This window comes from Diceros bicornis, chromosome 5 (genome assembly GCF_020826845.1).
Source record: "Diceros bicornis minor isolate mBicDic1 chromosome 5, mDicBic1.mat.cur, whole genome shotgun sequence".
Classification (NCBI taxonomy): Eukaryota; Metazoa; Chordata; class Mammalia; order Perissodactyla; family Rhinocerotidae; genus Diceros; species Diceros bicornis.
Genome location: NC_080744.1, coordinates 9098895 through 9120466, shown reverse-complemented (window position 1 = coordinate 9120466; position 21572 = coordinate 9098895). Strand labels below are relative to the sequence as shown.

Genomic DNA, 21572 nt, shown 5'->3' with positions numbered 1-21572 from the left:
CCTTTTGCACCTCTTCCCACACCTCTGTTGCCTAGCTCACTACCACATGGCCACACCGACCCACGTTCAATTAAAAGACACCCTACACCTTTGCTGCAGCACTTCTGCCCCAGCGCTTTGCTTGGCAGACAGCTGATGCTTCAAATCTTAGATCAGAGAACCTCCCGGGTGGCCAGGTTTCAGTTAACACTCTCCCTGTTTTTCCCTTCATAACTCTATTACTATATATAATTATTTGTATATCTAATTGCCCAGTGATTTTCTGTGTTTGCATGGTTAACACCATAAATGCGTGCAGCATATCTATTTTGCCTACCACTATATACCCAGTTCATAATCGAATGTCTGGGATTTAGATATCGCTCAATAAATTTTTTCAATGAAGGAAGGCAGAATATATAATGAATGTGTTATAAAACAAATGAAAAATTTTACTCTAGTCACTCCACTTTGGAGATAGTATGCCAATAAGCAACCAAAACGTATGTTTGCTACTTAGATGAAATTTGCGAATAACACTTAAAAGCTAGATAGAGAAATGTGTAGGTAATCAATGATATCTGAAACAGCTGTTCAATAGGATGCTCATGTGATTCACATCAATAAATGCCATGTATTCACGCAACAATATAAACGTGGCAGGTATCTCTCCGGTGGGCTAAGCTTTGTTTGCAGCTCAATCCAGACATATTTGGGAATAACTGGTGCAGGCCCAACAGAAGCCTATTTGCATAAATTACTTAGGATCTGGAAAGAGAACTCAGTCTAAACAAAGAAAAAACAAATCATTCAGGTGAGCTTGACCTGATATCAAAGTTTTCGTCTTAAGGAAGACCAGGTGATTTTGAGGAAAATGTGGTGCTTGTTATTCAGATTTGTCTCCTGGTCCCAGGTACTGATATATCAGCCCTCCCTACATTGCTATATTTGAAAATTTTAAAGAGCCTTTTCATTAAAAATTCAGTATTTCTGTTTTAAATATTGATTTGGTTATCCTCTTGTAGAATGTATTAACAAATGAACCGTCAGGCAACACAAGAGAGCTAAGGCTGGATGGACAGAGATACAAGACAGAAAAGGCAAATTAACTAGATGGACAGGCCAACAGAGTGAGCACAGAATGTCCAGTGGAAAATCTCCTCTCCCATCTCCTACAGACCAAGGCTTCCTCGCAGATCAGGTCGTCAGAGCCTGGGCGGTTGCACAGTTTTAGCACAAACAGGCCTCACTTTCTGATCTTTCTCCTAACACACCAAAGAACTGCCTCCTACCAGCAATCTTATGAATCACAATGACTTAAGCACAATGCCTCTCTTCTGACCATGGTTCCCATTCCCAAACGTCTGACTTGACCAATGGTCATTACATCTCTGTTTCCCCAAATCAGCAAACAGCCACGCCTCACCAGTTCATGCATGGTCTTCTCCTCCTCTTATGTGATAGAGTCACAGAGCGTAACCATGAACTTCTCCCAACTCAGAAGTCACACACAGCCTCATACACTACACTAGAGACACTCAAAGTCTTCACTGCCGATAGAGTTATCTTACAGGCCCGTTTATTGCAGTAACGTGAAGGGAGAAAGAGGCATTTTCCCTCACTGGATAGATTTGTCTCTGGAGACTCTGAAGGCAGAAGACCACAGAGCCTGCTTGAATAATTTGTGGTGTGTGGGAAATACAGCAGACCAAAAAATGCCCCAGTGGTACCTATCTGTGTCCATGCAAAGGAGGTTGAGGAAGAAAATAGAAATAGAGCCAGAATTGCCACATCATTACTGAGAATAGTCTGTGAGCATATGGGAAACAGCCTTCAGAGAGTCCTGAAAATGTTAAGGGCTGAAGAAGGGAGAAAAGCAAATGTAAAGTTTATATATATATATGTAAAATTATATCAACCAAGATTATAACTGAGTAATATAATTAGCTATAGTTTCATATAGAGTAGCTTTTTATGATGTTATATATACTTAAGTTTAATCTGTTTATATTTAATTATGTTTTGACTTAATTTTATGGGTAAGATGTATTGTTAAAAAGAATATACACATGTTAACATAAAACATATTGTTAAGTCCCCTATACACAAATTTGAATGAATATTTTTGCACATGCGAGATAAAAGGGAAAGCTTATCGCTGCTGTTCGAAAAATAAGTTAATCAGGAGAAAACATCAAAGCAGCCGAGGCTATGAAGGGCCTTTTTCTGAGGTGAAAGCAATGTTATCCAAAATAGGTAACATTCTGGTGACAGGCAATCTGAAAGAATGTTAGGAGAGTGACAGTTGGTGCTGGAGATGGAATCTCTGTGAGCTGGCTAGGCTGGATTCAATCAGAACATGCATATCTCTAAACTGGCTGCATTAATTGGAGGCTTTATCTAAAGCCAGGAGTCTGAGGGCTTGTTACAGAGGAGAAGGAAGAAAGGACAGTTGAACACGTGCTGTGAACAGAGTGACGGAAGAGAGTTCTGTAAAAGTATTACGATATCCTGTCAAGAACTTTACATATAGATCAGATTTTGTAGACAAATATTTTAATAGTTAGAATTACTTAGTAACATTTGATAATGACCTTCTTGCAAATTTAGTTTATAAATTATTATTATTATTAAGGATAAATCAAATACAATTCTATTCCCCACCATCTGGTGTATAATTACTTAACCAGACCACCTAGTTCATGTGGCTGATACTTGGTCCTAACGAGCATCGTAGTAGTGAGCTGGAAACAGAGAAAGAGTCTCAGAAAATGTTGAAGACACACCTAAGTGTTTGGGACCATCTCACTAATTCCCAAGAGATTTTTATAACAGAATTAATTTGCCGTGATAGTGCTCCATTAATAATTGAGGGAAATGAGCATTTAACTTAGAGTTTTTCCCTGTGCAGTAATTGTGGATAATAGAAGGACTGAGTTATGGTATCTTCCTTTCACCTCTTCTCTATAAGTAAAATCTTTGTACATATCATATCAAGTCTGCCCCTTCTCCCCCCACCCCCTTTTTTTTGTGAGGAAGATCACCCCTGAGCTAACATCTGATGCCAATCCTCCTCTTTTTGCTGAGGAAGACTGGCCCTGGGCTAACATCCGTGCCCGTCTTCCTCTACTTTATATGGGATGCCGCCACAGCATGGCTTGACAAGCAGTGAGTTTGTGTGTGCCCAGGATCCGAACCTGAGAACCCCGGGCCACGGAAGCAGAGCGCGAACACTCAACCGCTACACCACCAGGCCAGCCCCAGCCCTTTTTCCCTTTTAACGCTTGCCTAAACATACATGTTCTCGAAGTATGATAGGATGTGTTCAATTGTTCCATTTTTGAGAAAAGCAAAGTGCTTCTTTAAGATCTCGTGGTCATAAATGGTAAGTTAAGCAGAGGATAGAAATACAGACAAAGAATGAAGTCTTGCGGAGACTAAAGATTTTTCAGACGGAAATGGAATATGAGTCCATCTGAAGTGCAAGGTAGAGTGCGTTTCTACACCAAATGTGTGAAACACAGGGAAGACTAATATGTATCCTAAACTAAAACTTAGAAATCCTAAATCAAGTTCTGGTTAATTAAAAAATAAGCAGATTTCCATATTTGAACCAAATGCAGACAGAAACAAGGATCCGAGGATGCGGGGCACATGTGAAGAGGCTCCTCTTGTGCACACAGAGGAGTTCCGACATTCCTGGAAGGCAGCAAGACAGCTTCTTCCCGACGCGGAAGCAGTGCTCCTCACTAGACAGCAGCGTCCTTGAAGCTCATTCAGAAATCATCCCACATGAGAGGGGTGCCAGGGGAACGCTCAGCCTAGGCCTAGTTACGGTGATCAGGCGCAAGCTCCTTCCACCCCAGTGACCTAAACTGGAAGCATTTATCAGGATATTGCTTAAACCCAGGTCACTCTAGGATGTTTCACGGCCTGTTTTGTGAGGAAATGTGTAGACTCAACAAAGAAGCTGTAACAGCAGGAATAGTCTAACTCCAAGGAATTGGCCTAAAAAACCTTCTTCTGAAAAATTACCAGATAAGATACTTAATACTTTGAGCACAACATGCTAAATTTCCTTCCATAATTTAAAGTCATTCACTTAAAAAAAGTCCAGATGTTATCCACTGAATTCATTTCATGGATAATATTTTGCCTTTGTTTTTTATACCAGCCACTTTGCAATACAGGAGAAGACAGAGTAGCCACATTGAAAAGGATAAGCACAAGATGGGCAAATTTTAAATTATCTGACATATTAGCATAAGCACTTTACGCTCATGATCTCAGTGTGGTTTTCTCAAGAACACCACTGCTCCTCAAACTTCTCCATGTATGAATTCCTTCTCTTAAGCTGTGAAGATCTGATAGAGGTGTGTGTGCGCGCGCGCACATGCTTTATGTAGTCGAAGAACCCACAAAATACAATAGTAAGAATTTTACATGTTAAGAATAAAAATAGCTGTGTTAAAATTTCATCAATTAAAATTTAAATTAGAAAGACTACTTCAAAATAAGTATTCCAAGGATAGTAAACAAAAAAACAAAGACAAAGATACTTAAAGGAGAGATCAAGACTACAAATGAATGAAAACTCCATCAGGTCCAAAATGTAAATGCTTCCAGAGGTGAAATACGCAGGTGAAACAGACAAGGAGGAGATGCTAGAAAGTGGGGCATATGGAAGGGGGCTGGCTATAGGGAATTAGAGAGAACATACCTCATCCATCCAAAGGAGGAAAATTGACTACAGTGAGTTTCGGCCATGCAGAAATGAGAACTCTCTGTTATAGCCCTTCTAATTTTCCAGCAGAATCTATTAATATGGATTTTTATGTAAAATGTCCAGATTTTAAATATTGGCTTAAAAAAAGTGGGCACTCTTCAGCCCAAATCAAACATTTCTCTGGGCTATATTTCCAACCTGAGGTCACAAGTTTGCTAATTCTGAATGAAAACAGAGATAGGCAAAGGCATCCAGAGATAGAATTACAACAAGATGAGTAAAACATTGTAGGACTAATCGAACAGAAGTACTGGCATACATAATCAAGAATCTGCAACTTACTTGGAATTGAATGACATAAACTATGAGCTACAGTTATCAGCAGTGAACACACTTCTTTAGTATTCTCATTTCTCTTGTTCTACTTAGTAAACTATTTCTTTGATATTAAAAAATAACTGTCTTATACATGTAACCATTTTATTTACTATCAAGTCACAAGAATAGATCATAGAATCTGCTTATACTTGCAAAAAGCTGTTACTAGTCAAGCACAATTGTACTTTATTCTCTCAAGAGTCTGACGAGAACATCATGTTTGAAAACAAGATTTTAAATTGTCTTTCTTTCATGATGTATACATGCTTAAAATATTATTTTAATAATTACTATTAACATCTTTTGGAATGGAATATATGGTAACCTCCCCCATAACCACCAAAGACTTGAGGCAATATCTTAAAATTACAATTATTAGAGATATACTTCATAAGATTAGTGATAATAATTGTGGTAATTTTTATAGTAATTTTGAATTTCTTTCATATAGAGTATCTTATTTGATCCTCACAACAACCGTGTTTTGGAGATAGAATTATAAATAAATAGAGTTATATATGAATAAATGAGTTATCCAGAGTCGTAAGCTGGGACTCGAATTAAAGTCTCTGACTACCAGTCTCTTTGTCTTCGTAGTACACCACAATCCCGTAGATCCCAGTTGGAAGACTGAAGTTACAAATAGGATTATGTGGTAATGTAGGAGAAAAAGAATAAGAGTTCATAGCTGTTTAGAATTTGTCTAGCATAATATTTAAAGAGCAACAGAATCCTTTTCAGACCTAGGTAAAATATAAATAATAAATAAATCCATTAATAAATGATGTTCTATAACAGAAAATGAAAGGCAAGTTGCATGTGAAAGGATTTCACGAGGCCAAAGGCACACGTGGTGTCTATCATAGATAAAGGCATTTCAGTGAGAAAAACCATTGTTGGAAAGCAATTGCTATCTTGGCTTTGTAATCCTTTGTTCCCCATCACCTCAATACCAGAGAGAAAGTTCCTGAAGAAATAAGAGGGAAGGGAACACTACAGGGAATTTTAGCAGGCCCATAATTAATGCTCACTTACCTGAGGTTTAAATCAATTCTAAAACAAGACAAGGAGTAAGTCAGAAGGGGACCAAATATTGTCTTTATTACTGATGAGGAATGCGACTTTTATTTGAAGGTAATTGGATTTCCACATACAAAAAAAAAAAAAACCCAAAAAACCAAAAAAAAAACGGAATTAGGCCAACTTACCCCCAAAACCTGGCAGCACCATAGCAGAGTGGAGCCAGCTTCCTGGGGCCCTGCCCCTGACGTGCTTTCGTATGTGGAGGAAAAGAGGAAAACATTCTTCTCACAGGCAGCTCCCTCCCAGAGAGAGAGGAGAGATTCCAGTCCTTCTTCCTTCCCTGAGGTGGAATGACTGAGGGGGTGAGAGACTCCCCACACACACTCTTAATAGGCCCTGCCACAGGAAGTAAAGGCTAAATTTGGGAAGTTCCTTCTGAAAGACCCAAGCAGAGCCTGAGGTACAAATCCAGATGAAGCCAAGAAAAATGGGCAAGAGCAGAACAGGGCGTTGGGTGTATACACAGCGCATGGAGGGGACATTGAGATGTCTCCTATCATTTTCGATGAGATTGGCCTCTGAGCACTAAACTATAAGATCAGTTGGCAATTGGTCGAATAAAGGTATTCAGTTGGCCTTAACCGGACAGACTATCTCCCAAGAAAAGATTTGAACAAAGAGAAGATGTGCCCTTCGCATAGGGTTAGTCATCGTTGAAGAGATGTTTGAGCAAGCCAACACTGACAGATCTCATCCCGGAACAGCCTGTGAGCGCCTGGCAGCGCTGCGGCTCACGGGTTTAATTCTGGGACAGGTATAACCCCAAGTGAAAAGTTGGATGTGTCAGGTTATTATTGCCTCATGCAACTAAATATTCAAATCTTCTGTCTAATTTTCCTTATTCTAAATGCACAATCAGCAAAGCAGCATTTTAATTATTAAAGTTCACCTTTAAAATGCTATAAGAAAGAAAATGCAGTGATCACATTTAATGTGAGCATACTGGTTCTTTTTCAAATATAGTTATACTTCACATTGCAAATTAATCGATTTTTTAATGCCTCCCTCCTTTACGAAGTTGGTTAGCTGGACCTCAAAGGGCCTTGGTGACCCTTACCTCCTGGTATTGCTGCCCTTGTATAGACCCTCTCACACTGACATGGAGCTGAACTGAGTGACCAATAGGATACAGTGCAAACGGCAGCATGTGGCTTCCAATGCTGGGTCATAAAAGTCATTGCAGCTTCCATCTTGGTCTTCTGGGTCCCTCCCTCTGGAGAAAACAAGCCACCATGCTGGGAGGACACTCAAGCAGCACCAAAGAGAACTACGTGGAGAGAAAGAGGCCCCCAGCCAACAGCCAGCACCAACCTCCCAGCCATACGTATGGGCCACATTGAAGTGGATCCTCCAGCTCCATTCCAGCCTTCAGATGACTATAGCAGCAGCTGACATGGGACTATGATCTCACAAGAGACTCCAAGCCAGAATCTCTCAGCTGATCCCTTCTCAAGTTCCACAGGAACCATGAGAAATAACAAATTATTATTATTGTTTTAAGCCATTAAATTGTAGAATGATTTTTAATGCAGCATTAGATAACTGACATGGTTAATATACTGTCTTCCAATATAAATCTCTCTCAGTTATGGCTAGCTATTACTTACTAGCTGTTATTTAAATACTACTAACTCTGTATAGGAAATACTCTAAACTATTATAGATATATAGAGATAGATATGTAAACTCATTTAATCCTCAAAACAAACCTATTATCCTCATTTATAAATGCAGAATCTGGGACACAGAGAGTTACCTGGACAAGGTCACACAGCTAGAAAATATCAGAACTGGGATTCAAACCCAGAGAAGTCTGAACTGAGAGTACAAGTTCCTAACCACTAAACTCTAGCACCTCTCTGTCCACGAAAAGGAAGGAAGAAATCAGTTTCTGAGCCTCTCACCCAATGGAGAACTCACTATGCCGAATGCTCCATTGGTATTGTCTTTGCATCTAGCTAGCTAAGTTTGCCTAGCAACACCCAGACCATCCTCAAAATGCACATAAGTTGTGATGTGCCAGGACTGACAAGGAGGTACACAGTGGAGGGAGAACACTAATTATTCCTAATTATACCCGATGGCTGCAGAGAGAGGGACAGGGAGGACAGGAAGAAACTTTTCCTTCACAGTGTTCTTGACACATGAAAGAGAAGTTTATTGTATTGACTTTTACTACATCCAATTTCTAACCTCATGACTTCTACACACTTGGTCAATCAGTGCTTCCGCAAGAGATTGGCTTCTTGAAACTCATGGTTAGTCCTGTCAAGCTTTATATTTTTGCATCCTGTTTATAGATCTGGCATAACAGCTTTTTGACAGTCTCAACCCAGAAAACAGAGAACTTTTATTTAATTATTTGGTAATATTCTCAGGCGTAGTTGGCTATTTTGACAAAAATACAACCTTTGTTAAATTAGTAAACTGTGAAAAGAACTGTCATATTAACCACTTATTGTTTTCTAAACATCTTCTTTAATGTCATATGAAATGTGAAAATACAATTTCTGCCAAAACAGAAACAGTAAAGCAAATGATTCATTAAAGAAAACCAGCATTGGAATTTATAATTAAACATGGACATGTCCCCTGTGATAACTGAAAGTCCAACCTTCCATAAGATGAAAGTCCAACTTCATCCCATAAGAAGTACGAGTCAAGAAAAAATAATGCACATATTTCACAATCTTCTTTTACTCTATAAAATCAGCTATCTTTGAAAGGCAATAGGATCATGAGTTTGCAGACCTAGATTAGAAATCCACTTCCATCACATTAATTTGAATGAAACACTGTGTCAATATTGTTGTTCACAACTATTTACTTCCTTACTGTAAAAGAATTGTATTCCCAGCAGTTGCAGAGCCTGCTGTGGGAGAAGCATAGCTCTCCACCACCGATGCTGGGCGCGGCCGTGTGACTTGCTTTGATTAATGGAATGTGGGCAGATATTCCATTTGCCAAGTCCAAGCAGAAGCTTTAAAAATTTTTATGTTTCACAAGCTGACTTTCTCTTTCCCCTCTGAAATGAGAAGTTCATGTTCCAAATGGGGGCTGCTCCTTCACACCAAGTCCTTGAAGAAGTAGTTGGCTCAGACCCATGATCATATAACTTAAGAAAAAAAAGTATTTCTTATTGTAACTCATTGAGATTTGGGATTAAAACACACACACAGACACGCACACACATAGACAAGCTAAGAAATACAGTCTTATTTTCTTATCCATCAAATGTGAATAATAATCCTAGTCTTATAGCATCGTTCTGAACATTAAATATATGTATAGGAAATGATAGATTATCTACCTAAAAAATTTGTATATGGCCTTCAGAGGAAATGCAATAATTCAAGTAAAGAGTCATTATTTTATCTGATGTGAGGTTATTATTCTTTTGAAAGATAGCTTGACGAGAGAATTCTAATTCTGGCCCTGCCACTAACCTCTACCATTGACCCTCTTTGTGCCTCAGTTGTCACGTCTATAAAATGGAGTCAATAATACCAATCCTACCTTCCCGTCAATGTTGCTGAATGGTTTCAGTGAGAGAGCAGAGGATGAACTCTGTGAGCAGCTCTGATACAAAAGAGAAAGCATCTATCTAGGCAACAAGCCCCCTGAGTTTGAGTCCAGATTCCACTTTTTACCAGCAGTGTGAAAATAAGTACATTATAGCGTTGATGAGTCAGTTTGTTTACTGTAACACATGATTGTTGTAAGATTCAAGTGAGATGATGTGACTGATTATATAAATGTGACTAGTTACCCTGATTACCAACACAATACTCCATTCTAGTGTCTTAAAGAAAAGATCTTGTTTTTTTTGTTAATATACTCTCAGGTTACATGATAGAGTAAGAAGGGAAGATCATTAGTTTTAAATACAGAATCCAACCCAACTTGGCCTCTTTTAGCTATATGGCTTCAGATGTTTCTAGTACATGTTGTACATTAGATTTATCATCTATAAATTGAGGATAGGATAATAATATCTCATAGAACTGTTTGCTCTTATAATAATCTCAGATATTTAAGTGCCTGGTTCTAGTAGTGCTCCTGCCTTCTATAAATGTAGCATCGCAGTGCTAGGATCACATGTTGGACGAAACACCGCGTCCTAGGTACAAAGGAGTACCATGTGGATAAATATTTATCCATCATTTCGTACCATACGTATTCTCTGAATCATCTTCTTAAAAGATTTTTTGCCTTTAAATCCCTATTTCTATGTATTGAATATAATTTTAATCTATGTTGTTTCATCTTCCTATTCAGAAGAATAGAGATGAAATAGCAAATTAACAATACAGATTAATCTTGAAATAATACATTGAACAAATGGAAAAGAAACATCTTTGCCCAAATAAGATATATGAGTAGACAATATAGAAAGTAGTATGCATATTAAATTCTCCAATATTGATGATATGGGCATCAGTCATCCAGCACTTGCCTACACACTGGATGCTGAGTTGTGTGCCGCCATGTTATTCAGGTAATCATCTAATTAATACAAGCTGTGAAAAAGTCCTAACTGATACAGTTGACTTATTATCATTATAAACATCAAAACAGCATGAGAGAATGGGAGCTGATAAACCTTGGAAGCAGGAAGTTACTCTCAATATCTTTTTTGGTAGTTATTACTTAGGTTAATATAGTAAAAGTGATGGTATGAAAGTCAATTATAATTTATATGGATTTTTTTTGAAAACACAATTTTAGAAAATGTAGTTCTGCAATGGGCACAAAAAAAACAAACAAGAAATATTTGCTTATTTATTTACTTATATTTAACTTAAAAAAGAAAACATGAAGCTTTTCATTATATACTCTAAGGAAGAGTTTGGGGCAAGATGAATGAGAAAAAATTAAGAAGGGAAAATTATACAAAGGTATTTGCTTGATAACGTGTATTATTTTAGGATAGTTGCTGAAACAAATTGATGTCTTTTTAATGAATTAAACGTAATAGATGGGGCTGGTCCATTGGCATCATGGTTGAGTTCAAGCACCCTGCTTCAGTGGCATGGGGTTCATGGGTTTGGATCCTCGGCATGGACCTATACACCGCTCATGAAGCCATTCTGTGGCCGCATCCCACGTACAAAACAGAGGAAGACTGGCACAGATGTTAGCTCAGGGACAATCTTCCTCAGGCAAAAAGAGGAGGACTGGCAACAGATGTTAGCTCGGGGCCGATCTTCCTCACCAAAAAAAAAAAGTAATATGTGTACTAATCCTTCAAGGTATAGGAACAGTTGATTTAAAGTGATTGTATTCCACTAAGCAAACTTAGTTACAGCAAAAGAAGAAGGAAGCCAGGGCCTTCCAAAGATTCCCTAATCTTTCTTCTTGCTTAAGGTATTGCCATTTCAGCCTACAGAGACTTCTCTCTATTGAGAGCCTGAAGACAAAAAAGTATAACTGCTCCCTCAAATTGTCAAAGTGCTTTGCAAATTCTTAATATCATTATTATATCAAAATGGTAAATTTCTTTAATGTTTATACAATTTTTTAAGAAAACATTTGAAAATATTTAAATAATTTTGCTTATCCACATATAGTTTTTTCAATTAAGTCCAGAAAATTATATAACATGAATATACATAGTCCACAACCACAATTGAAAATTGGTAATGTTTTGTCAGATGTGCTTCTTTTTAAAAAAATAATTGATGAAATAACAATTACAGATAAAGTTGAAGTATCCATTGTCACTGACCCCCAAGAATTTTAAAAACTAAGAAAATTATAATATGAAGGATTGGAGGGAGTACATATGCCCAATCAAGCAATTTAATTGATTTGGAATTAATATTCGTAACATCCTAATATAATCTTGAAAATGCTTCATATTTCAATCTTAAACTACATTCATGAAAGTTTTGTGTATATTAAGCATGGAAAGAGTACCAAGATACACACCTGCTCGATATTTCCAGCCTTCTGTTGTCTTCATTCACCCATCCACCCCAACTATCCTCATCAAGCCTGGAAATCAAACTAGATCTGGATCCAGGTGCTTTGTATTATGGGGTTTTTCCCCCCATTGCAAAGCTTTAATTCTTTAGTGAATTTCAGTGAGAGATTTCTTGGCACAGAAAGGAAGCACCTGCTGGTTTGAGCAATTCCACTAGCACTCAGCCAGGCAAAAATATTCTGTAGGTGATGCTGGTCCCAGTCTCAGAACACAACCAACAATTTTATTATCTTATTCCTAATTTGTGATTGACAACTTTATCCGTTGATTAGCTGTAGGGAGAAAAGATCAGCATTCATGATGATCTCTAAATGCTATTTGAAGTAGTATGGAGTTTTGAGTGTAATTTCTACTTAATCCCAATTAAGGGATTATGTAAAGATGCAATGAATTTAGTTGACTATTTTGGACCATGTACATGTCTTCAATACAACTGATTAAAAAGTGACAATTCAGGTAATCAAAAGCTGTGTTTGTTAATAACAATCATTAAGAAAATAATTTAATGACAGTTCTTTCTTTAAATTGACTGGAGTGACCCCTTTTGGCTTCCATGTCACCACAAACTTCAGTTATAAGAACTACAAGTATGTACTTGGCATAAGTTTAAAACTACAGTATTCTGTTCTCTTTAACACCATTCTCTGCCACCGCCCCCCGCCCCCACCATACACAAACACACACATTGTGCACTCTCAAGACGTCTATGGGCCTCTAAAATTTGCGACTAAAAGTTAACCAAATGATATTGTGTTATTCCTCTATCCTGCTGTTTTGTCAAGAGTGGGTAGAGATAAACTGTAGTATATATATATATATATATCTGCTGACCAGTGTACCTCTGGTAGCCAGTTAGGAATTTCTCCTTCACTTATCCACACATTCATTCATATAGTCAATAAAGATATATTGAGTATCCAAACGGAAAAGGTGCTGGACACTGAGATATTTAATGAAACATACATGCCATTCACAAGCTTCAGCAAATCCAATGAATATTACAAGGACTTTTTATTTTAATTTGGGGAGAATAGGCACATCAAGTTGAACAACATATAGTTCTTTCTGTTAAGTGCTTTACAGTCTAGTGTTTGTGTAGCTGTGTGGAAATAAAAGCCAGGACAAAGAGTGAGACATGTTCATAATAAGCCTAATAGAAGGAGACATGTGGTGTAATCCTAAAGAAAATGTTGTAAAAAATGTCTACAATAGCACAGAAAGAGGCAAGAGTAATTTTTTCTTTGATTTGATGATCACTATTATGCTTTAAAAAGATCAGGGAGGCTGCAGTATGTAAGTTAAATTAGTGGTGGGAAAGAGGTCAGTAGAGAAGAAAAAGTACAGGTAAGATGTAGAAAGACTATGAATTATGGCCTTGAGAGTGGGAATGGATGAAATATTGCTTTTGTTGTGCACTGTTGTGAATTTGGGCACACAGGAGTGTATACCCTTCACTCCTGAGCAGTATCGCTGAGCAGAGTCGTTACTGGCTCTAACAGATGCGAGTCAAATCCAAGCTCCCTCACTCATTGGCCATATGACCTGGGCAAGTGGTTCACCATCCTTCTGGCTCTTATTCCTGGTATGTAATCCCCAATTCAGGGGAATATTATAATAATCAAATACAATGCAGAAAAGCATTAGGTTCAGTCTGTCATGTAGTCAATATTCAAAAAGTCTTTTTTAAATAATCTGTTTCAAAATCAAGGAAAAAAGAATGCAAACTTTAGAGGAATAGTTATTGATATGATTAGTGTGCCATTCTAGTATTCTCTTAGTATGTTTGCTCAATAGATGAAGTAGAAAAAATTTTGAACCATTCTCATTATCAGAAGAAGGAAAGTAGTTACAAAATAAGACTTTACATGAACCTAATTAGATATAACATCTTCTTTCTGTAGAAATATCTTGCTTAAAATTATCTACCATAAATTTAGGTTTCCTGGGAGTCGTGTGGGCAAAATCTCCAATGACAACCTAATGACTAAAATCCTGTTCTCGGTCACCCTGCTTGCCGTATCTCTGCGGCGTTTAGCCACAATCAGGCTTTCTCTTTTGAAGCCTCGCTCACATTTAGTTCTCAGGAGACTTTATTAGTCGCTTCCCACCCCCTTGATCATTCTTTTTCTGTCTCCTTTGATGACACCTCTTCCTCCTCTACAGTCTTCAGGGAGAACTTTCTTCGCTTGGGCCTTACCATGCAGTTTCTTTCTCTCTGTTTCTCTTTCTTTCTCCTACTCCCTCTCCTTCTCTCTCAATTAGACCTTGACAAGTGGTTGTCATCCTTCTGGCTCTTATTCCTCTTATGCAATCTCTATTTCAGAAGAATTTGAAAGAGAGAATATATACATATCTTAGAAAACTAGATTTTATATATATATAATATAATATTACATATATTTGTAATCTCAGAAAGCTCATTCCCTCTCATAAATTAGATGATCACACCTGTAAGAATGATTTCCAAATCTTATCTCCAGTTCTGACTTTTCCTTGAGTGCCTGTGCCTCATTTGTCGATGCCTAGCAGACTTTACCATCTGAAGGTCCTCCCTACTGGCATCTCGAATTTAACATGCCTGAAAGATAATGTATTGTCTTCCTCTGAAGCAATGTTTTTCTTGAATTTTCTTTTGATTTATGATTCCACCCTTTTTCTATGCTAAAACCTCCAAAATCATAATCACCACCCATTTTTAATGTTTTCAGTTCACATCACGTAGGCACTCTTCATTCCCACTGGTACCACCATAATTCAAAAGCCTGTCACCTTGGACATGAATATTGTCTTAGCTTAATGAGTGTTCTATCTCCAGCCTTTCAATAAAATCATATTTTGGTCAGGAATTTTTTTTCATACCTACCTCAATGTCAATCCTCTCTTTGACACTTTTGGTAAACATCTTGGTCATCCAAGATGCAAAATTGGGAAAACACTAAACATAGTATTCTGCCTTGCCTTTTTTTAAAATGAAAATGATTCTCCAAGAGTGGGACTGGCTGTGAAAATCAGCAAATTTGCTAATGGAGAGGGTTTACTTGATGTGGTGCAGATGTAAATTCTAGCAGTTTTCAATGAGATAGTGATCTTGGTAGGAAGCAAATGGGGAAGACCAGACAGTTAAAGGGAAATTGGGATACAGGAGAGTCATAGAAGGGCTTGATACTCTCTCCATACATCCCCTGGCCTACTGTGAGGCCACAAGCATTCCAAGGGAGACTGCAGAGTGTCCAATCTTTCCATGCATGCCTAGCTGACCAGAAGGATGCACACGTGTGCAAAGGAAACACAGGACGGTCTAGCAGGAAATAAAAGCCAAGGAAGATTCAAAAAATGCCTGAACTTGGATATGTGCTAATAGACCCACTAAGGTCTATTGGTAAAGGGTGAAAGCCTTTCTGGTTTGAGATGTTTGAAGACAACATATTTTCACTTACCAGATGATCACTAAGCTATGTAGAGAAAGGGGTAACTCGCAGGAAGCCAAGCAAAAATGATTAAAATGAGATTATGCAAAAAATATTGAGCATTAAATGTCAGTGGCTGCACACCATGGGAGAGACAGACTCTTCAAGTTTAGTCTAGGCAAGTTACTAAAACAAATGAATCAACCAAACAAAAGATAAGTAAAAATAAAACCCTCACAAAAAACAATAATCCAGAATTACTACAAGTTATTTTCAAAATGCTCAGTTAAAAAATAATTATGAGATATACGGTTGATCCTGAAGGCCTTCCAGACAGTTCTCATGGAACGATGAGGGCTGAAGATCAGAACTTTCTGGAAGCTGTGATCTAGAAGGAAGTAAGTGGGCTGCCCAGAGTATGCTTAGATGTATAACATGCAAATATAAACTGATATCTGAACTCTCCTAAGTGTAAGTCATGATAATGTTATCTTGTGCAGAAATGACATTGAGAGTGTTGAACTAAGCAAAGACGGTCCTTCCCCAAACTGCACAACCCTTCAGGAAGAACTAGTCCTGCTCCCAGAGCACTTTACAGAGATTCTATTGATTATGACCTAGGATCAAAGTTATTGATGTCTTTCTTGCTGAAATTTAAACTTCAACAAGGCAAGTACTGTGTCTTAATCATTTTTCTATTCCCATTGCGAGTGCTAGAGTCCAATAAATAGTACTTAAAAGAAATAATCAAGGAGTAACTGTCACAATTCGGCCCTACAATCGCAAATTTCACCCTGGTCTAACGTCACCGTTTTAGTAGAAGTCTGCTTGCTCCTTTAGCCCTGTGCTCTCTTGCAGAGTGACTTTTTTATTATGTTGATTTAATTTATTATTTTAAAATAAAAACTGTATATATTTAAGGTGTACAACATTTGACATACATAACATGGTGAAATGACTGTATTACTACAACTAACATGCCTTCTCCTCCAATAGTTACCATTTTTTGTGTGTGTGATGAGAGCACCTGAAATCTACTCTCTTAGATTTCCAGTGTTCAATACAGTATTCTTACCTATAGTGATCATGCTGTACATCAGATTGACTTTTCAAATCATCTACGCTAGGCAGAAACTGTCTTTTTCAATCTATAAGAAGGAAAGTGAGATTTACGTGTTTCTAAAACCTGAAAACAATATTGCTTCCAGTACTCTATGAATCCAGAACCAAATATTTTGGTGTTAGTTCCAGCAAAATTAGCTGATACTGACTTGATGTAATACGGCAGCATCTTAGACTGGTTAGAGGCAACACCAGATGCTTCCAGCTTAGATGGTTAACGATGAGTCTCCTGAACTCAGATATTCACACTCAATCTATTTTCACTTCTGTCTCCCTACGAGTCTTGTTTTAGTGCTTATGAGCCAGGAAACATCACAAATTTTTCATAATCTAAATTCTATTCTAATATCTAAAGATGAACTCCTAATTTATCTATTGTCAAATATTTTGCCACATAATGAATGCAAAGAACCTATTACCCAAGTTCTCAAATCCACTTTGGCCTAATTGTGCTTGTAAATAATTCATTTGCATAATGAGCAATATTTATAAAAGCCAATTAACTACTAATACGGGTAACCTTTTGGCATCAAGTAAGCTAATAGCCTTTAAAATGTGGACTAGATTACATAGTGCTAAAACAAAACTTAGGTATAATAGATACCAGGCCTCCTTGCATACATAAGAACGAAGGTTATTTTCTATTTTGGCTGTACTTTTAAAGATGTGTTAATTAGATATGTGACTTGAATTAAAAAACTAATTCTATCATATTTTCAAATAGAGAACATTAAAAAGGAAGGCAAGAGACTTCTTTTTACAAAATAATTTCTAATGAAACAGAATTAACTTTAACATTAAATACTGTGATTCAGACATTTTCAAAATATTAATTTGCGAAAGGTCATATGTAGTTTATATCTACAGCCAGCTAAAGATTTTGAGGTTTTTGTTGATTCATATATACCTAATATTAATAATGATTAATCAGGTTGAATTTTTACTCTTCTTTCAACATGGCCAAAATACAGTGTCTCCAAATATTTAATTCATTATTTTTCATATGCTATAAAACTAATTTATTTCACCTAATGCTAGTATAACTACAGTTCATTTTATTAAGGTACTTTCATTTCTGTGTATTGCATTTTAAAATGTTTATTTACCGTTATATATGATCTACTGTGGCAGCCCAGCCATGAGGTAATAGTGTAATAGAACCACAGATCTGCTTGTGTACCGTAGCAGTAAAGTACTTATGCAAAATCTACTGGGATTTGATTTTTGCTTCACTGCTATATTTTATTCTACTTGAATTATTTAGAAATAAAAATTCCATTGTCCAAAATACGAATGACATTCAGTTACATATCAAATAATTTTCAGCATTGATAACATTGCCACAGGTTTGTTTTCTCCTGTCAGATGTGACCCTAGTAAAATTGCCTAAGTAATGCTAACTCTGAGTAATCCACCCACTTAGATTTTCTGCTTTACTTCACGTCTTTGTGACCTTGTACTCAGGTGACCAGAACTTTCACAATCACTCAGTGATTATTCAGGCCCACCCCTGGGCATAGCAGTACATGCTGTTTTTTATTTTTTGAGGAAGATCAGCCCTGAGCTAACATCCATGCTGATCCTCCTCTGTTTGCTGAGGAAGACCAGCTCTGAGCTAACATCTATTAGCAATCCTCCTCCTTTTTTTCCCCAAAGCCCCAGTAGATAGTTGTACGTCATAGTTGCACATCCTTCTAGTTGTTGTATGTGGGACGTGGCCTCAGCATGGCCGGAGAAGCGGTGTGTAGGTGCGGGCCCGGAATCGGAACCCGGGCCACCAGCAGCGGAGCGCGTGTACTTAACCGCTAAGCCATAGACTTTTTTTGTGTGTGTGTGAGGAAGATCAGCCCTGTGCTAACATCTGCCAATCTTCCTTTCTCTCTCTCTCTATTTTTTTTTTTTTTTTTTTTGCTGAGGAAGGCTGGCCCTGGGCTAACATCCGTGCCCATCTTCCTCCACTTTATATAGGATGCCGCCACAGCATGGCCTGCCAAGCTGTGCGTTGGTACGCACCCAGGGTCCGAACCGGCGAACCCTGGGGCACCGCAGTGGAGCTCGCGCACTTAACTGCCTGCGCCACCGGGCCGGCCCCCAGTACATGCTGTTATTTCATCCCCCATTCATCATTCTGCTATGTGACTTTATTCTATTTTCTTCCTAGAAAAATCACATAGATCCAATTTTTTCAACACGTTCCTTTGGTAACAACTATCTAACGTGGCAAAATTAATTGTGATAATTCAATTTTTAAAGATAATGCTTCTGTGCAAGCCCACTAGGAGATACCTAGATGAGCTGGAATTTTACTTTCTCAGGAGATGTGAAATATAATGGTAGAGGCACAAGTATACAAGGCAAAGTACAGTGTTATCAGTATTCAAGATGATGGTGGTGATGATGATATTGGGCCTTATTTATTGATTCTTGACTTAGTGATAATTACTGCTCAAAGATTTTTACACGAAAACAGATTTTTTTTTAATTATTTTTTATTTATTTTTGTGAGGAAGATTAGCCCTGAGCTAACATCTGTTGCCAATCCTCCCCTTTCTGCTGAGCAAGATTGGCCCTGTGCTAACATCCATGCCTCTCCTCCTCTACTTTATATGTGGGATGCTGGCACAGTATGGCCGGATGAGTGGTGCACAAGTCAGCACCCAGGATCCAAGTGTGTGAACCCCGGGCCACCAAAGTGGAGCGTGTGAACCCAACCACCACGCGACCGGGTGAGCCCCAAGAACAGATTTTTAAAAAATGATATTTATTTTAGTCATCTGAAAAGTATCATGAATAAGTTGTCATCTACTCTTTACCCTGAAGAAAAGCTAAGATTTCTATAAATACAAATGAAATGTGAAAGATTTCAGGGTAAACTGGGGATAAGTCAAAGGTTACTTGAAAACAACAATTAATAAAATGACAAAAATTTCTGATAAAGTCATAAAATGTCTACATTGGAAAATAATAAGTCCCAGAAATAAGATCAAAACTGTTCCCGACATTGACACATGAGAACGTATACTCAGGCAGGGCTGGTTAAGTCCATAGAAAGCAAGAGAACCTTACCAGGAAACAATTGTTACTGTAAGCATATGATATTAGTGGAAATACTGTTTGATAAACTAACATGATAGGCACGACACAGTCAATCAGAAGAGGAAGACAAAGTATGACAGTTAATGCCGCACATTCTTGTACAGCCACATGCATACTTAATGATCTAGGTCTTGAGTTTTGACCGTAGTGTTTAAATATTGTCATGGGCACGCTCCCTCACCAAGAGGGACAGGAATTTTTGGAATAGAATTATAAAAGGGAGAAATTTGGGGCAAGACCTGATGTCAGGCCAATAGTTATTCAGGTAAACAGACTTTTCCAACAAGTTTTATACCCTCAGATAGCCATCTTCCCTATAACACATCTATGTATAATGTCAAACCTAGTATTTTTGCAGATTATTCTCCATATCCTGACATTTTAGCAAGGCTTTGTTTTTATTGTCAAAAAAAGCTCTGTAGAATGTGTTGAAGAATATACACTACCTAAACTGAATATAGTAGTTGATGAGGTTAGTAATTTTATTTTCGTTCCAAATCTCTTTTTTGCTCATTTCTCAATTTTGTAAATTTTCAGAATGCTTTCCCAGCATTTTAAGCTTGGAGTCAGTAGGCCAAAATGCTGCAGAGACAGCTGACTGGTAGCTCAAAGCCTGAAGACTGCATCTTACTCTCCCAGAGGGGTCAAACATCTTTACAAACCCCGCTGAAGGGAAGAGGGGAAAAGTGGGTCAAAAATTTTGTTTGTGCTATTTTCAGTGAAAACATCCCTATCATCTCAAACCTTTGAACAGCAGTCGGCTATGAATTCAGCAAGAGTCACTCCATGACTAACAGCAAAACATAAGGATCATCCTACAGCAAAGGAAGCATTATGCATTGGTGTTAGCCAACACTCACAGCTAGCGGGACATTAGGCTCTAACCGGCACACTGCACTGCAAACTCAGCCTTAGTCTCTTCAAGCTGCTCCTCATTCTTTAAAGCCCCCTGCCCCACATATCAACACACAAAGTCTTGTCTCTATATTTTTGTTCTTTTTAAACTTTTTATTGACATATAATAATATAAAAAATTTAGAAGTACAACTTACAGATAAATTGCTCAATCACTTTTCAGAAACTAAATATGCTCTTGTAACAACACCTGGATGAAAAACAGAATATTCCACCCTCTCTTCCGCAGCGCTGCCCTTGGAGGTGGCAAGCATCTCCTACTAGGCATCATGGCTGCGCTCAGACCCCTCGTGAAGCCCAAGATTGTCAAAAGGAGGACCAAGAAGTTCATTCGGCACCAGTCAGACCAATATGTCAAAAATTAAGCGTAACTGTTGGAAGCCCAGAGGCATTGACAATAGGGTGCGCAGAAGATTCAAGGGCCAGATCTTGATGCCCAACATTGGTTACGGGAACAACAAGAAAACAAGGCACATGCTACCCAGTGGCTTCTGGAAGTTCCTAGTCCTCAACGTCAAGGAGCTTGCAGTGCTGCTGATGTGCAACAAGTCCTACCATGCTGCAATTGTCACAGCGTCTCCTCCAAGAACCGCAAAGCCGTTGTGGAAAGGGCAGCCCAGCTGGCCGTCAGAGTCACCAATCCCAATGCCAGGCTGTGAAGTGAAGAAAATGAATAGACGGCTCATGTGCACACTGTATTTGTGTTAATAAAACCACAAAACCCTGCAAAAACAAAAACAGAATATTCCGACATTCCAGAAAAGGAAAGAAAAGGAACGTGTTGAAAATAAAACGTTCTCCAACCTTGCTTCAATGAATAATAAAGGTGACGTTTTGGAATCTGTTAGCAATTTTGTTTTTTTTTCCCCCTAATTTGTTC

General features: G+C 38.0%; 1 pseudogene; it reads left to right on the top strand.

The window, feature by feature from the left end:
• Nucleotides 1-20961: 20961 nt before the first annotated feature.
• On the top strand, nucleotides 20962-21369 carry LOC131405287 (large ribosomal subunit protein eL32-like; annotated as a pseudogene).
• Nucleotides 21370-21572: the final 203 nt, after the last annotated feature.